This window comes from Muscardinus avellanarius (assembly GCF_963383645.1).
Source record: "Muscardinus avellanarius genome assembly, chromosome: 14".
NCBI lineage: Eukaryota > Metazoa > Chordata > Mammalia > Rodentia > Gliridae > Muscardinus > Muscardinus avellanarius.
The window spans coordinates 57,072,516-57,090,870 of NC_137800.1; positions in this window are offsets into that span (position 1 = coordinate 57,072,516).

Below are 18,355 nucleotides of genomic sequence, written 5' to 3' on the forward strand. Positions count from 1 at the left end.
ACCCTAGTACCACCAAAATAAATTAAAAAAAAAAAAAAAAAAACCAAAATAGGGCTGGGGGTGTAGCTCAGAGGTAGACCCCTCTCCCTGATTCAACCTCCAGGAATAATATATATATATATATATATATTATAAAAAAGAGACGTGGTACACACCTGTAATCCCAGTACTTAGGAGCCTAAAACAGGAGGATCACAGGATTGAGATTAGCCCCAGCAATTTAGCAAGACCCTCCGCAGTCTAATGAGACAGTGTTTCAAAATAGAAAGGGGTGTGGGCATAGCTCAGAGGTAGAACACCTGAGTTCAATCCCCCATACCAAAAATACCAAAAATAAACTAATTAAAAAACAAAGCACATAGAAGTGGTGCTATAAGTTTAGCATTCCTCCTCTTTGGTGAAAGAGCATGTTATATGTCTAGTGAATCTCTGAAGACACTGATGGAGATGGGAGATCTTGCTTGCATCCCTCTCCCCTTTTTGGGGGGAGGGGCAGTGCTGGGGGCAGCCAAAGATTTGTAGCACAGAAAGCCCACCAGGCTAGGCTGGCATGTTGCTGCCCGTCTGCTGACAGAGTGAGCTTATGGATTTGGTGACAGATTCCTCTGAAGAGATGAATGAAGCCATTGTGCATCTGGTGTTGAGAAGATTCCAGAGAGAGAGGGATGTCTTCACTGGCAATACCCTGAGATGGAGTGTTTCAGTGAGTCAACAAATGGAGGTGCTGGTTGCACTGGCTTCCCCGCTGGTCCTGCGCACTCAGAAGCAGCCTCGGAAGCTGTTCTTGGCACAGATGCACCTGTCTAAAAGCGTTTATTCTTGCTCTCTTTTAATCACCCCTACCTCCTAAAGGGATTCCTAACTCAAATTCTCGGACAACAAAGGCAGTCAACAGAATTCCAGTGGGTGAGGTCCCAAACAGAAAGCTGGTTTTCACGTGGCTCACTAGATGCCTCCCTGCCCTGAACTGGTTTTCAGAAATACCTGATAATCAGATCAAGGGGTAAGAGGCCCCTGAGAAGATTAAAAGGCTTTTTGGGGGGTGGGGGAAGAAAGGCCTTCCTCACCTGCTTTTCAGGTGAGGACACTACGGGTTAAACCTTGTGTGGTGGTGCAGGCCTGTAATTTCAGCACGTGGGAGGCTGGAACAGGAGACTGACAATCGAAGGTCAGCCTCTGTGATTGAGCAAGACCCCGTACCCTCCCCCCACAAATAAATAAAAAAATAAAACTGAGCCGGGTGTGGTGGCGCACGCTTGGAATCCCAGCATTTGGGAGGCTGAGACAGGAGGATCGCAGTTCACGGACAGCCTCAGCTACTTAGTGAGGCCCTTTGCAACTCAGTGAGACCCTGTTTCAAATAAAGAATAAAAAATAGGTGGGGGGGTGTAGCTCAGAAGTAGAATGCCCCTGGGTTCCCAAATAAATAATAAAAATAAAACTGGGTGTGGTGGTGTATGGCCGTAATTCTAATATTTGGAAGACTGGGACAGGAAGATAGAATGTTTTGCCAGTGTCAGAAACTTAGCAAGATCCTTAGCAATCTATTGTCCTGTTTCAAAATAAAATGAAAAGAGCTAAGAGTGTAGCTTGGAGATAGAATGCACCTGGGCTCAATCCCCAGTATTGCCCTCCAAATGCATAAATAAAAATAAAAATAAGCCGGGCGTGGTGGCGCACGCTTGTAATCCCCGCGCTTGGGAGGCAGAGACAGGAGGATCGCGCAGGTTCGAAGCCAGCCGCGCTGGCTTAGGAGACCCTGTTTCCAAAATGAAAATGTAAAAAATAGGTCTGGGAGTGTAGCCCGGAGGTAGAAGGGCTTCCAGGAACCCCAGTACCACCAAAAAAAAAAAAATAAATAAATAATAAATAAATAAAAATAAGGGCTAGGGGTATAGCTCAGAAGGAGAATGCCTCTGGGGTTGATCCCCAGTACCAAAAAAGAAAAAAAAAATTAGAAGCCAGAGATGTGGGTGGGTAAGAGTGCTGGGGGACCTTGAGAAGTGCTCAGACCCATCCACAGTGAGCGGCACCTGCTACAAGGTGCAGAGCGCTGTGCAGCTGCCCCTGCTGACTGCTGCAGAGCAGGAAGTACGTTTTGGGGGAGGGGAAGGTTTTGCTGTGGAGTTTCTGGCTTGGAGACATCTAGGGAGGGGGAGGGTTGCCTTCTCTTCTAAAGATTTAGAAGCATCTTCCATGTTGCTTTAAGAAGGTGGCTCCAACAGGGCACAGCAGTACAAACCTGTAATCCCAATACTTGAGAGGCCAAGAAAGGAGGATCGCAGGTTTGTTTGATCAACAAGTTAGCAAGATCCTTAGCAATTTAGTGAGCTCGTTTCAAAATAAAAAATAAAATAAGGCTGTAGCTCAGAGGTAGAATGTCCTTGGGTTCACTCCTCAGTATCAAAAAAAAAAAAAAAAAAAAAAAAAGTAGCCCAAGATGAAATTTTCTTGGAAATTTCTACCAGATCTGGCTGAGGAACTGCTCTGAGGACGAGTGAACCTGGCTCTGGAGATCGTCCTCTGGCCCCCAGGCTCTCTCTGGGTGGCACCTGGCCCTGGGTTGTGTAAACCAGACCAGGGTCCTCTTGTGGACACCACAGCTGGACAGGGCAACATGGCAGCTCCTTGTGTGGGGGAGGGATGGCAGAAACAGAAACTGTAATTAAGTCTTTTTTTATCCATCCTCACCCCAGCAGGAAGTTATTCTTGGTGCTTAGTGAAAGAAGGGGCAGGGGTATGAGCAGGAGACCTAACCTGTGTCCTTCCTGTGATGAAGTAGGAGGTTTTAAGGAAGAGATTTCCTTGAGTCTCTACTCAAAATAGGAACCAGGATGTCTAGGTTTTTTTTGTAATGGGGGTTGAATTCAGGGGCATCCATTCTATCTCTGAGCTTTTCCCCCAATCTCTCTTTTTATTTACGGCACTGGGGATGGAACCCAGGGGCTTTCTACCTCCAAGCTACACCCCCATCCCTATTTATTATTCTTTATTTTGGAACAGGCTCTCATTAAGATGTGGAGGGACTCACTAAGTAGCTGAGGCTGGCTGAGAACCTGAGATCCTCTTGTCTCAGCCTCCCAAGTACTGGGATTAAAAGTGTGTGCCATCACGCCTGGCTCTCAACCCTTTTTTTTTTTTTTGCGGGTCTGGGGATGGAACCCAGGGGCATTTGACCTCTGAGCTACACCCCCTGCCCTGTTTTTTATTCTTTTACTTTTGAAACAGGGTCTCATTAAGTTGTGGAGGGCCTCACTAAGTAGCTGAGGCTATCCGTGAACCGTGATCCTCCTGTCTCAGCTTCCCAAATGCTGGGATTCCAAGCATGCGCCACCACAGCCAGCCTCCCACCCAACCCTTTTTATTTTGAAACAAGGTCTTACTACGTTGCTGAGGCTAGCCTTGAACCTGAGATCCTCCTGTCTCAGCCTCCCAAGCCCGGCTGTCTAGCCTAACTCTGCAGACTTTGCTGCTGCCTTGGATACAGAGAAGGCCAAAGCATTTGCCACTGGTGTGTACTGGCCGCGCCCATGCACTCCAGCTGCCGGCCTCCTTCCTTGGATGCTGGGCTGAGGTGGAACCTGGAGAAGCCCCAGCGCGGTTCACTGTGTGGGCCGAGGCAGGACGTGTTCAAGGGGCTTTTGTTGTCCAGTTTGGCAGGCTGGGGTTTTGTCTGAGCGGGTTTTGGAAACATGCTGCCCTGTGAGTTCTATTCCTCCTCTTTTTCCCTGGAGCCAGAAGACAGCCCGTGCTCTGGGCCTGAGGACACTGAGGGAGAAAGTGGCATCAGAGGAGTTGTCATTTTGCCAGGGCCCCTCTTCCAGGCCTTTCTTCCAGTGCTTAGGAAGAGAGCCCCCCTCCCTGTGTCACCACTCCATTAGTCCTTCAGGCCCCTCCTCTTGGATCCCAAACTGGAGCCAGGGCCAAGGAAGTGTAGCTAAGAGTGCAACTTGGTCTGGTCTCCTACGGAAAGGGTTCCAGAATCTTCCATTCAATACAAGCCAAAGTGTATGGGAAATGGGAGGCAGAGTTTAAGTTCTTGGAGCAGGAACTACAAATCCTTTTTCAAGAAGAAAAACCGTCATCCACTGAGGGAGAGAGTTGCCTTTGACAGGGAGGGAGTTGTCTTTGACATGAAGGCTTGGGGTCCTGTTCTGCTCTGGCAACATTCTATTTTGCTTGCATTCTTATAAAAAGCCAGTCACCATCCGGGTATGGTGGCACACGCTTGTAATCCCAGCATTCAGGAGGCAGAGAATGGAGGATTGCAGTTCATGGACAGCCTCAGCTACTCAGCGAGGCCCTTCGCAACTCAGTGGGACCCTGTTTTAAAAAATAAAAAGACTGCCGGGCGTGGCAGTGCACGCTTGTAATCCCAGTACTTGTGAGGCTGTGACAGGAGGATCACACAGGTTCGAAGCCAGCCTCAGCTACATAGTGAGGCTCTTGACAGCTTAGTAAGACCCTGTTTCTAAATAAAATATAAAGTAGGTCTGGGAGTGTAGCCTGGAGGTAGAAAGCCCCTGGTTTCCATCTCCAGTACCATAAATAAATAAATAAATAAATAATAAATAAAATAAAAAAGACTAAAAAATAGGGCTGGGGTGTAGGTTGGAGGTAGAATGCCCCTGGGTTCCATCACCAGTACTGCAAAAAAAAAAAAAAAAAAAAGCCAGTCACCTTCTTTTCTTTCGGCGGCACATCCCTCCCTCGGTTCCTTCCTCTTTGGGTTCCCCATCTCCCCACCTGTGGAACTAGCTGGAATCCCTGGAGTTCCCCACGTGTGTACGAGCCATTTCCCTCCCTAGTTGGGCAGCATGGTGTGATGTCCTTGGCATCTTGGATGCGATGGCCAGATGGTCAGGAGGGAAGTTCTGAAAGGCTGTCATGTCGGATGGCGGCCGAAGCTGTCCAGCTGGGCTCTCCCATCCAGAGTGCCTCCCTCCTCCGTCTGTCTCCCACTCTCCGTCTTGGCTACCTCATCCTCCTTAGTATCTCACTCTAACCACCCACCATCAGCAGCCATGGCCGTCTTTGCTGAGGCCGAGACGCTGCTCATAGTCTCCCCATCTCTCTTCCTTTCCTTCACAGCAGCCCCACACGGAGGCCGGAGTGAGTTTTCCGGACTTCTGTGTGGCCATGCCAGCGCACTGGAGGCCTCCAGCGTACCCCAGGTTTTTGGTGAGCTGGAGGGGCTCCGTGTGGCCCTCGGAGAGCCTCCTGCTCCTTGTCTCTTGTCACCTCTGCTTCACACGCTGGACTCCTGTTGTTCCAGTAGGAGTGTGCCCTTGGCGGTGCCTCCAGGCCTCTGCTAGGGACATCCCTCCTTCCCGGACAGCTTGGTGTGGGCATATGCTTATGGAGTGAGTGCACACAGTGCCCTTGTGAGGCTCGACCGCCTCCAGTTTCCAGGAAGAACTTCCCGATGGGCTCCCCAGCCCCTCATCCCGCTTCATACACTTTCCATTGGCTCGTCCTTCGATTTCCTTGGAGTTTTTGTTCCTATTGACCACTTCTGCCTTCTTGAAAGTCTCATCTGGCCAGGCACGGTCACACATGCTTGTATTCCCTGCTACTTGGGAGGCTAAGGCAGGAGGACCTTAGGCTTGAGGCCAGCCTCGGCAACTTAGCAAGACTCCATCTCAAGAAAAAAAGAGTTGGGAATGTAGCTTCGTGGTAAAGTGCCCCTGTATTCAATCCCTAGTACCACCAAACAAACAAAAATACAAATATGTGTATATGTATTTTATATATGTGTATATATATGCACACCTAAATATATGTGTATGTTTGTGTGTATATGGATATGCATATATTTGCATATATACATATATACATACATACATATGGGACTGGAGTTGTAGCTCAATGGTAGAGTGTCCAGGTTTAATTTCTAGTACTGAAAAAACAAAATGAAACAAGACCAAAACCAACTTTCATCTGTTATTTATTATTTATTTATTGCCTGTGATTACCTCCCTACTGTTCATTCTTTCTATCTTTGGGTAATATGGTCACTGCCCTGTCTTCTCAGCCCTGGGCACCAAACCTAGGGCTTTGTGCTTTCCTTAGCAAATGTTCGACTACTCACCTGTACCCTCAGCCATTTCTGTTATTTAAATGTGAGGAATCGACTCCTCAATCTCTGTGCTTTGTGGAAAGTCAGCTCGTTCCCATTTCTAAGTTCTGGGAAACAGCTTTGGTGTAAGCTAAGCAAAGGCACAGCGATGGGAAGAGCTGTGACCAAATTCGAGCCAGTGGGCTTGAGGGAAGTGCCTGTTGGTAGTTTCCTGGTAAGAAGCTTCCCTGTATTTCTGCAGGCTCTCTGGGTATGGTGCCCTCTTTCTATGGATTTGGGGGGGAAGTAGGAAACTTGTGAGTTTTGGCAGCTGGCCTTAGAAGAAAGCTGATCCTGCAAAAGGCAGAGCCAAAGTAAAGAAAGAAGCTGGGTCCTTGAGTCACTGGTAGAGCAGCTGAATCAAACAGCCTGAAGTCAGCCCTGGCCCTGTATTTCCGGTCACGTGTACTTCTAAATCACTTGAATTGGCTCTTTTGTTAAAGAGAAAAATCGTAACATACTCCCACCCTCGGTTTCTTGTCCCTCCCTGGTCACAGGTCTCAACTTCATGCCTCCACTCCCAGGGATACTGGAATTTCAGCAGGGCTTCTGAAAGACCAAAAGGTTGTCCGGCCTGTCTGTCTACTCTCTTCTCCCTTTCCTCTTCTCCTTTTCTTTCCTTTTCCTTCCCTCCCTCTCTCCCTTTTTTTCTTCCTTCCTTCCTTCCTTCCAGGGGCATTCTACCTCTGAGTTACACCCCCAGGCCTATTTTTACTTTTTATTTTCAAATAGGGTCTTGCTGAGTTGCCAAGGCTACCCTCAAACCTGTAATCTTCCTGTCTTGGCCTCCTGAGTACTGGGATTATAGTTGCGTGCTACCCAAAACCGTGGCCAGCTCAAAAGGCTTGTAAGAAGTCAAATAATGCCGGGTACGGTGGTGCACGCTTGTAATCTCAGCATTCGGGAGGCCGAGACCGGAGGATCGCGGTTCACGGACAGCCTCAGCTACTTAGTGAGGCCCTCTGCAACTCAGTGAGACCTGGTTTCAAAACAAAGAATAAAAAATAGGGCAGGGGTGTAGCTCGGAGGTCAAATGCCCCTGGGTTCCATCCCCAGACCCGCAAAAAAAAAAAAAAAAAAAAAAAAAAAAGTCAAATAATGCCAGGGCTGGTGGCGCACGCTTGTAATCCCATCATTGGGAGGCTGAGACAGGAGGATCGCACAGGTTTGAAGCCAGCCTCAGCTACTTAGTGAGGCTCTCAGCAACTTAGTGAGACCCTGTTTCCAAATAAAATATAAAATAGGTCTGGGAGTATAGCCCAGAGGTAGAAAAGCTCCTGGGTTCCACCCTCAGTATCTCTCTCTCTCTCTCTCTCTCTCTCTCTCTCTCTCTCTCTCTCTCTCTCTCACACACACACACACACACACACACACACACACGTCAAATAGTATTGGTAGAATCTGACAGGCTGTTTTCGAGGTGACAGGAGGAGCAGAGGCGGGGCCATTCTTAGTAGTCATGCCTAAGTCCTCTCCCTCTCTCCCTTCCTCCCTCCTCCTTTCCTCCCCTCCTTGCTTATTCTGGGATGGGCCTTGAGCTTGACACTGGGACCCAAAAGGTCAGCCGCACTCCTGGGTGAGGTGGCACATGCCTATAATCCCTGTACTTGGAAGGCTGAAACAGGAGGACTGCGTGTTCGAGGCCCTCCTGGGTAATTTCCTGAGAACGTGTTTCAAAATAAAAAGGGCTGGGGATGTAGGTAGAACAGCCCTGGGTTCAATTCCTAGTAACGAATACACGCACACACGTACGCGCACCTCATCTCATGCCCACTCTGCGAAGGCGACCACTTTGCCAGAGGAGGGAGCAGTGTCTCTGCTGGAAACGAGGCTGGCGAGGTGGCTTTTCTGGCTCCCTCTGGAGCGGACTCAACTCTACTGAACTGAGACCAGGGTGCAATAGATGGCTGGCGCATGTAAGGGTGGCGAAGAGCCCTGCGCTCCCGTGTGTGCTGAGTGTGGCACAGGGGACACCGATGATGTCCTCCCTCTCTGCTTTCTGCTTGGCTTGGGCGACTTGGAGAAGGCTGATGGGGCAGAGGCAAGAAACAGTGTGGCCCAGCCACAGGCGAGCTTCCAGGGCTGCTGCTGCTTCCAGCTTCCGGGGCTCGTGGCCTGAGTACGGCCCTTGCCATCAGTCCTGGCGGGGTGCGTAGCTGGGCCAGCCCTCGCCAGCCTGTCTCCACTCCGGCTTTGTCCTCGTCCTGTACCTGAGGAACTTGCTCTCTGTGGCTGCAGCCTGGCTATGCAAGCTGCGTAGTGATGTAAGATGCAAAGGCAGTCCCTCATGTAAAACTTGTTGAGACCTTCTAGCTGGGCAGGGGGCTCTCAGCAACTCTCAGCAACTTGGCAAGAGAGATCCTCTTTCCAAATAAAAAATAAACACTGGGTATGGTGGCGCACCCTGCAACCCCAGTACTTGGAAGGCTAAGATAGGAGGGTCACGGGTCCGAGGCCAGCCTTAGCAACTTAGAGAAACCTTCAACAACTTGGTGAGACCCTGTTCAAAGTGAAAAATAAGCAGGCCTGGGGTGTAGCTCAGAGGTAGAATGTGCCTGGCACAAAACAAAACAAAACAACCCTCAAGATGGTGACAGCAGACCGCTGAGCCAAATGCGGGGCCTCAGGAGCCTGACACTGAGCCCTGGCTGCCCAACATTTGCTTTTCAGAGGGGACTTTTGGGCCATCATGGAAACAAGTCTAAATAAGAATCTTTAGGCCTAGCCACAGGTGGCAGAGGATTTAGCCATGCCTGATTCTCATTCTCATTCATTCATTCATTCATTCATTATCTCTTTTTCTCTTTCTCTCCCTGCCTCGCTCTCTCTCTCTTCCTAGTGTGTGTTTGTGTGTGTGTGGTGATGGCGGTGGGGTACTGGGTCATTCTACCTCTAAGCTACACCCCCAGCCCTTTTTATTTTTTATTTTGAGATAGGGTCTTGCTAAGTTCTGAGGCTAGCCTCAAACTGGAGATCCTCTTGTCTCAGTCTCCCAAGTACTAGGACTACAAACATCTGCCACCACATGTCTCCTTTTCCTCCTTCCTTTTTTTTTTTTTTGGTGTTACTGGGGTTCCTGGAAGCCCTTCTACATCTGGGCTACACTCCCAGACCTATTTTATATTTTTGAAACAGGGTCTCTTACACCAGCGCGGCTGGCGTCGAACCTGCGCGATCCTCCTGTCTCCGCCTCCCAAGCGCGGGGATTACAGCGTGCGCCATCATGCCCAGCCCTTTTTTTTTTTTTTTTTTTTTTTTTTTTGGTACTGGGGATTGAATTGAAGGGTGTTCTACCATGAAGCCATTTGTTTGTTTGTTATTTATTAATGTACTGGAGATTGAACCTGGAGGCATCCTAACCCCAAACTATATCCACCCTGGGCCCTATTTTATTTTGAAACAGGGTCTCACTAGGTTGCTGAGGACCTTGCTAAATTGCTGAGGCTGGCCTTGAACCTGCGATTCTCCTGTCTCAGCTTCCCAAGTACTGGGATTACAGGTGTGTACCACCCAGCCTGGCTGCCCGATACTCTCATATTGCTCCTTGGGGATTAGAGGTCACCAACTCCAGTTCCCTGCATACAAGGTAGCTTTCTTTGCTCTTCTTCCTCCTGTGTGTTCTCCTTGTGTTTTTTATGTCTGAACAGCAAGAAAGGTGTGTGTGTGTGTGTGTGTGTGTGTGTGTGTGTGTGTACATGTGTTGGAGGTAGAGGAGCAAGCTGCAGGAGGATGGTGAGTGGTTTATAGTTAGAGTTTGATTTTCTGTTAACATCTGCCCCTAACCCTGCTCACTTGGAGGGTTCGATGTGCGGTTCTTGTTCCTATGAGCTCGAGTCCCAGGTACAATCTCTCCCCTGCTTTCTGCATCCAGAGTTAGACCCGGGCCGCCTACCTGGATGCTGGGAAGGGAAGACCACACAGCATGCCTGGGCGCTCATGCCAGAGCAGAGATGGAGCTTTAATGGGCCTGTTGTCAGGCACCTCCTGGGCAGCACTTCCTTCCCCCAAGAAGACAGGACAGAAAGGCAAATTACCTGGCCAGAGGAGCCTCCTGTGAGAAGACAAATACTTAGTAGGAAGGGACGGAAAGACTTGAAGACTAGGTAGGTTGGAGGGTGAACGAAAGACTCAGGAATGCTGATTTGGGGGAAGAAAAGCAGTGTCCTCCTGCACTATTGTCCCCCATCCAAGGGACCGACTAACCCAGAAATGCTTACTGCAGGTCTCCTAGTTCCCAGCGCTGTGGAGGATACAGCAGGGTCTCTATCCGGTCCGCCTCCAGTGAGCTCAGAGTCTGGTTGGGAGGAACAGCAGGCTTCACCTTCTTGAAGACTGGGGTTGCGGGTGTGTGCACCAGAGGAGGCGCTGAAGAAAGGCTGATCAATCCTGAAAGGTGTTGGCAAGCTGGTAACAAGGATGCCCAACTCTTCAGAGGGCAGCCATAAGATTAAGAGTGAGGAGCTGGGTGTGGTGCACAGGCCAGTAACCCAGCAACCTGGGAAGCGGAAGCAGAAGGTAAGCTCGAGGTTACACTGGCAACTTAGCAATATTTTAATATTTTCTCCAGAGAAAATATTAAAAAAGGCTGAGATGTAGCTACGATAGACTCCCTCAGTTCAATCTCCAGTGCTGCAATTAAAAAAGAAAAAGATTCAGAATGATGAGAGGGAACTCCCAGCTGGTTCAAGGTGGACCGCTGCTCGAGAGATGGGGCTTCCTCTGCATCCTGAAGGATTTGGAGGGTTGGGAGTTGGAGAGAGTGGGTGTTGGGCAGAGCAGGGTAGAGATGGAGTGTGACCAGGCTGGCGTTAGGACGACATGTCTGCCAATGGGAGCTCGACTTTTAACACCTGTATGGGCATCCTTTCTGAGTTTCATTTTTCCTTCTCTAAGATGGGGAGAAAAAGTGCCTACTCATAAGGCAGTTGTAAGAATGACCTAAAATCTTTTCCCTAAAGCATTTAGCATGTTGCCTGGCACATAATAGATGCTCGATAAATGGTGACATCTTCTTATTAACTACAAAGACATGAAGCAGGAGAGCATCACACATTTGAGAGGCGGCAGCTTCTCTTTTGGTACTGGAAATTGAACCCAGGGGGCATTCTACCTCTGAGCTGGATCCTCATCCCTATTTTACTTTTTATTTTGAAACAGGGTTTCCCTGAGTTGCGACCCTCCTATCTTGGCCTCCCAGGTGCTAGGATTACAGGTGTGCACCACCACACCAGGCTGAGAGGTAACAACTTCTGTTTCACGTGAGAAAAATGGAGTTTATTTAGGGAATGTTTAGGCTCTAAATTTTATCATGGGGCTAGTCTCTGTAGGGTATTGAGTGCCAGGTTTAGTAAATGAGCTCCTTTGGAAGAGGAGAAAAGGATGGTGTGACCTTGGGGGTCTTGGAGAGTTGTCCCTTTTGTTTTGATGTCTCTATCAAGTCATTCTCACAGTGGGACTAAAATATGTCTATGTATGTGTCATGTACTTTTTACAGTTTGTTTGTTTGTTTATTTATTTATTTATTTGTGTGTACTGGGGATAGAACACAGGGGCATTCTACCTCAGAGCTCCACTCCCAGCCTGATTTTTTAATCTTTATTTTGAAACAGACTCTCATTAGGTTACGGAGGGCCTCACAAGTTGCCGAGGCTGGCCTCAAACCTGCAATCCTCCCGTCTCAGCATCCCAAGTACTAGAATTACAAGTGTGCGCCACCATGCCTGGCTTCCAGTGATTTTTAAAAATTATTTTCAGATGTTGTAAGTAACATCTAAGTTTGGGAATAATCAGAAAATCTTTGGACTGTATAAGTAAAGAGGTTATTGGAAACTCTTGGAATTTAAAAAATTGTAATTCAAGGATTTGCCTGGCTTTGGGCTGTGGTAAGGCACAAGAAGACAGGAGAAGATGTGCTGCCCCAGAGGGAGGTGTGTGGGAAGTCAGCTGAGCTGTTTGCTGCAGCCCCAGGCCTCGGGGTTGGGGTACCTGCCGAGGAAAGGAACTTCTTTTCATAGGCTCTCCGGCACGGGCCTCATTGCTGGAAGGTGACCTAGAAATAGACATCAAAATGTAAAGTATACAACTCCTTTGGCTCAGCTTCTCTGTCTCTGGGAACTTATCTTAAGGAAATAATAGGACAAGAATGTATGTTTGGGTCTTTTTTAGAATAGCAAATAAATGAAAGCAGCTTAAATATCTATTATCAGTGTGTGTGTGTGTGTGTGTGTGTGTGTGTGTGTGTGTGTTGTGTTTCTGGGGATTGAACCCAGGGCATTCTATCTCCAAGTGATATCTCCAGTCCTAATTTATTTTTATTTTGAAACGGGATCTTGCTAGGTTAATGAGAATCTCATTCCTTGCTGAGGCTGGCCTCAAACCTGCAGTCCTCCTGTCTCAGCTCTCAAGTACTGGGATTGAAAGGGTGCCCCCCCCCCACTGGCTGATTCTTCTCTTTTTTCTTTTCTTCTGTCACATATCTATTTTTTCTGAGGTCATGCAAAAGGAGGACCCCCTGGGAAGGCGATACACACATTTGCTGCCTGCGCAGGTATCCATCCATGTTGTTGTTTTTATCTTTGCAACGTTGGAGATTGAGCCCAGGGCCTGTGCATGCTAGGCAAACTCCCTACCCCAAGCTACCCTCCCCCTTGTAAGCACACAGTGCCCTCCCCCTTTGAGGACCCTGAGGCCAGGGCCTCCAGGTCGCCAGACACCTCCCCTATGTGCTTGGAGACCGGTGGGTACTTAGTCAAACTGTAGCACTGCAGCCCTCCTCTGCTAGCTTCTGCTTTTTGGCCAGCCCTACCTGGCTAACTTCTGTCTGGGCAGGTGAGCTGGCAGGCGGCAGATGGGTATGTTATTTTTAGCATTGGCCAAGGATGACGTATGTGACTCCCAAGGCCACATACCTGGATCTTGATGATCAGCGTATGCACACAGACTCAGAGTGTAGCAAAGAGGAAATTTCAACAGGGTGATGTCAGGAAAGGGGCCTCCTCCCAGGCCAGGCAGAGCACCCGTGCTCCAGCTCCATCGTTGCCCTCAACTGAGCATGCAGGGTGAGGTCCTGGCCCTGGAAGGTGATGCTCGAAGGTGCCACCTCCTCTGTGCTTTGTAGGTGCTGTCCCTTCTGCTACGGTTTGCATATGGGTTGTCCTTGCCAAAACTTGCATTGAGGCTTGCTGCTCAGGATAAGTGCTTAGGCCTTTTAGCTTTTCCCTTGGTGTTGGGGATTGAATTCCCACTCTACCACTGAGTTGCACCCCCAGCTCTGTGGGGCCTTTAAGAGTTGACTGAGTTGATGATACAATAAGAACCTCCTCCCTGGATTGGTTACCACAAAAGCAGGTGGCATAAAGCAGGCCTGGCACCCCCGTCCCTCCGGCATCCTCTCCCACATTTGCCCCTGGCCCTTCCGCCATGAGGCCTTCAGAGAAGCTGGGCAGGTGCTGGTGTCGTGCTCTGGACTTCCAGAGCTGTAAGCAAATAAACATCTTTTATTTATAAATCAACCAATCTCAGATATTCTTTTACAACAACAAAAAAAATGGGCCCAGGCATCTTCTTATATTTATGTTCTTAGGTCCTGGCGAATTCCTGCCAATTTCCCTAAATCTTTTTCTGACAAACGTAGGCAGTGTTAGACACCCATGCATCAGTGTGTCTATATATACGGATATATACATCTTACACACATGCTTAGTGATATGTATCCTTACATACATGCATCAGTGTGTGTCTCTTACATATATACAGGTATATACATCTTACATACACTCATAGTGATACATACCTCTTATATACCATATATGATATCATACATTCATAATGATGAGTACCTCTTATGTACACACATACCAGCATGCACCTCTTCTTTCCCAGGACCTTACGGGGAGGCGCTACTGATGTCCACTGGGTGGGGACAGCAGGAGTGGCCCAGAGGAAGGTCTCTGTATGCTTAGATGCCTTCACTCAGGCCTTGTGTGGCACTTCTCTTCTGGTTGCTAAGCTAGAAAGCCATCCTGTGCACTCACAGATAAGCTGAGTTGCTCTCTGCTGCAGAGCAGATCTGGCTGTCCCCGAAAGGCCCAAACGTTAAAGCCTTGGTTCCCAGCTTGTCTCTACTGGGAGGTGGTGGAAGCTTTTATTTGATTTATTTTGGTGGTACTGGGGGTGGAACCCAGAGGCTTTCTACCTCTGGGATATACTTCCAGACCTATTTTATATTTTACTTGGAAACAGGATCTAAGTTGCTGAGAGCCTTACTAAGTAGCTGAGGCTGGCTTTGAACCTGTGCAATCCTCCTGTCTCAGCCTCCTAAGTGCTGGGATTACAAGTGTGTGCCACCACGCCCAGCATGGTGGCAGCTTTTAAATGGTGGGGTCCAGTGGGAGTCTTAGGTCACTGGGGTGTGTTCTGAAGAGGAACCTCTCTCTTCTCTCTACTTCTCTCTTCTCTTTCTCTCTCTCTCTCTCTCTCTCTCTCTCTCTCTCTCTCTCTCTCTCTCTCTCTCTCTCTCTCCTTTCCCATCCATGAGTCCAGCAGCTTTCCTCCTCTAGGTACCCCCACCCCCAACCATGTGCTGCCTCTTCACAGGTCCCAAAGCTACATGCTAACCAGCCATGGACTAAATTCTCAAAACTGTTGATCAAAATAAACCTTTCCTTTTCTATGTTGATTATCTCAGATATTTTGTGAACCAAAATAAATCCTCTTTCTAAGTTGAATTAATCTCAGGAATTTTGTTGCAGTAGTGGAAAGCTGACTAACAGTCTCTCTTGCCCCAGAGGGGTCAGTATTTACTGGGGTCAGAGTTTCAAAGTTGCTGCCTGGAGAAACCATATCCATTTTAAGGAGAGGGTACGCAGATTACAAGCACGGTGAGAAAAAGAGCAAAGCCCCAACTTTGTCTCTGAGAGATCCTCCTTGTTACAACCCGGCTTTGAAGAACTTGGTAATCACTAGGGCACCAGCAGCTGGGGGTTGGGAACCCACCTGCAGACTTGTCCCTGGATTCTCCTCATTACATCAACAAAATGAGATACCAGGAGCTCTGAGAACAGGTCCCTTCAGAGGTTGAAATTATACACTCGTAGCAGCCAAAATAGCTATTTGCAGTAATAACTATCCTAGCATAGGTTGGAAAAGCCTAGTAAATATTGCCCTTGTTTGAAATCTTCCCCCGACCCCATCCCACCGTCTCCCTGGTGCTGAACAGGTTGGGAGGCAGAGTGACTATTTTCTGTTTGTTTGTGTTTCAGAGCCAAGCTGTCTGGAGCCACTGTCTGGAAGAGCTTCTTCCCTGTCCCAGCAACTGTACCCAGCAATCAGGAGCCATTGCTGACCCCAGGGCCGCCTGGATAAACATTCAGAGAACCGGGAGGGGTCATTAGCCTCAAGGGTAGAGAATGCCTTTGTTTGACTCTCGGATAGTCACTATGAATCCAAAGTGGAACGGAGTCTGCCTTTCATCTCCTCAGAACTGGAATGAGGCAATAGGGAGAGCACTGTTTAGGTCAGTGGCTCACAGGAGTTTTAATACTCACGGTGCCCAGTTCCTCCAGAGGGATGAAGCCAGGATCTCTGGGGTGGGAGCCCAAGCACCTGCATTTTGCAAATCCCATCAGTGAATCCAGTGAGCAGCCAAGGTTGAGAATTGTGGGCTTAAATGGTGACCGGGGTTTCTGCCCACCATCATTCCTATGGCTGAAAACCCTGGATGAGGAAGATAGTCAAAGCCATGACGATCTCTACTGTACTTTTTTATTTTTCTTTCCCAGTGGTACGAGAGACTGAACCTAGGGGTTTTCTACCTCTGAGCCACACCTCCAGCCATATTTTATTTTTTATTTGGAAACAGGACCTTATTAAGTTATGGCATGCTGGTCTCAAGCCTGTGATCTCCCTGTCCCAGCCTCTCAAGTACCGGATGACCGGTGTGAACCATGGTGCCTGGCTCTACTGTACTTTACGGGTAAATTAAGGACTTCTGGAGTGTGATGCAGGCTATGTGAGATTTTATTTTCTTCCAAACTCTCATACCTAAGCCCTGTGTGACCCCCGCCCCCCACATTCCCGTTCCCAGCTCTAGTTCACCGTTCACTTGTGCCCCTGCTGGAATCCAGGCATGGTCTCTCCTTTCACATCCCTTCAGTCCCTGCACCAGTCCTCCGGCCATGAACGTCACTTCCTAATCTTTCTCTGTGCCGACTGCCCCTGCTTTGGGTCAGTCCTTCCTCTTGAATCCCTTAACATCACCTCCCACCAGCCCTTATATTATCTAGTCTCCTCCCTTTCTGTTCTACCATCTGCCTGCTTTCAGAGAGAACCATCCAGAGACAAATTGCCCATGCCGTCCCTGTTGCACATTCTCCAGTTCTTCCTTGCTTTTCTAATAAATGTTAAACTCCTTGGCCTGACCTTTGGTGCTCTGATGGTCCAGTACCTTGATAGCTCCATCTCCCGCACATCACCTTGAGGACCTGGATTCCGAGCACACAGACCCGTACCTTCCCATGAGTCTTTGCTTATGCTCGCTCCTTCTCTTGGTGCTTCTTTCCCTCTCCTGGTAGCTCCTTCTTACTAGTTTCTTAATCGCTGGTCCACATGTCTTCTTTTCCTCCCCAGTGTGCATCAGATGCCTACTCTTTTGGCCCCTCCTGAATGTGGTCAGGACATTCTGGGCACTGCTCAGCTGAAGTACTTTCAAATCGTATCATGAGTGGTCACATCTTTGTGTTTCTTCCAACTGGAGTAAGTATTCCTTGAGGGCAAGAGCTGGGTCTTACCTTTCTTTTCAGTCTTGGAGCCTCTGCTACGCAGCTTATTGTTTCTATGATAAAATATCCAAGAAAATCAACTTAATGGAAAAAATTTTTATTTTGGCTCATAGTTTCAGACGTTTCAGCCCATGGGCACCAGGCCCCGCTGCTTTGGGCTTGTGTGAGGCAGCGTATCGTGGAGGGAACATGTAGAGGGGCAGAGCCACTCACTTCACGGTGGCGGGGAACCTTGGGGGAACGGGGAGGGAGGAGGAGGCTTGGGACAAATAGACCATTCCAGGACATGACCTCCAATGACCTACTTCTCCAAGTACCGCCTTCTTTTATCATTTTTTTTTTTTTGGCAGTACTGGGGTTGGAACTCAGGGGCTTTCTACCTCTGAGCTATACCCCCAGCCATATTTTTTATTCTTTATTTTGAAATAGGGTCTCACTGAATTGAAAAGGGCCTTGCCAAGTAGCTGAGGCTGTCCTCAAACTCTGATCCTCCTGTCTCAGCCTCCCAAGTGTTGGGATTACAAGCTCGCTCCACCACGCCCGGCCCTTCTATAGTTTTCATCACCTCTAATAGTTGATTCAATTATGAACCATCAGTGGATTAATTTGTTGATGTGATTGGTCATTGTGATTCAGTCATTTTCCCCAAACTCTACATCTGGACATTGCTGCATTGTGGAATGTTTCATTCAGCTTTTACACCACTGTGACCAAAATACCCGACAAGCACAATTTAGAGAAAGAACAATTTATTTGGGGTTTATGATTTCAGAGTTAATCCATAATCAACTGGCTTGCAGCAGTGGGAGAGGGAGAGGGAGAGGGAGAGGGAGAGGGAGAGGGAGAGAGAGAGAGAGAGAGAGAGAGAGAGAGAGAGAGAGAGAGAGAGAGGCCAGACAGCCCCCACACCCAGGGATCCACCCCCTTCATCCATGTCCTGCCTCTGAACCTGGCTGCATTAGCATTATTTTAACACTTTAGCTTCTCTGGGATATTTAAAATCCAAACCATATTGCTCTATGCCCCAAACTCATGGCATCTCACAATGCAAAATGCATCGAGTCCATCTTCAATAGTCCCCATAGTTGTTGTTGATGTTGTTTTGGTGGTACTGGGGTTCCTGGGAGCCCTTCTACCTCTGGGCTACACTCCCAGACCTATTTTATACTTTTTATTTGGAAACAGGGTCTCCTAAGCCAGAGAGGCTGGCTCCGAACCACTGCAATCCTCCTGTCTCCACCTCCGAAGTGCGGGGATTACAAGCGTGCACCACCACGCCCGGCAGTCCCCATAGTTTTAACAGTTCCAGCATGGCTCAAAAGCCCAAAGTCTCCTCTGATACTTAAGGAAAACTTTTAGTTGTGAGCCTTTGTAAAAGAGTAAAAATAGTTATATACTTCCAACATACAGGGCAAATATTAATTTCTGTAGCTGCACATCTGACATCCAGGGCATGTGG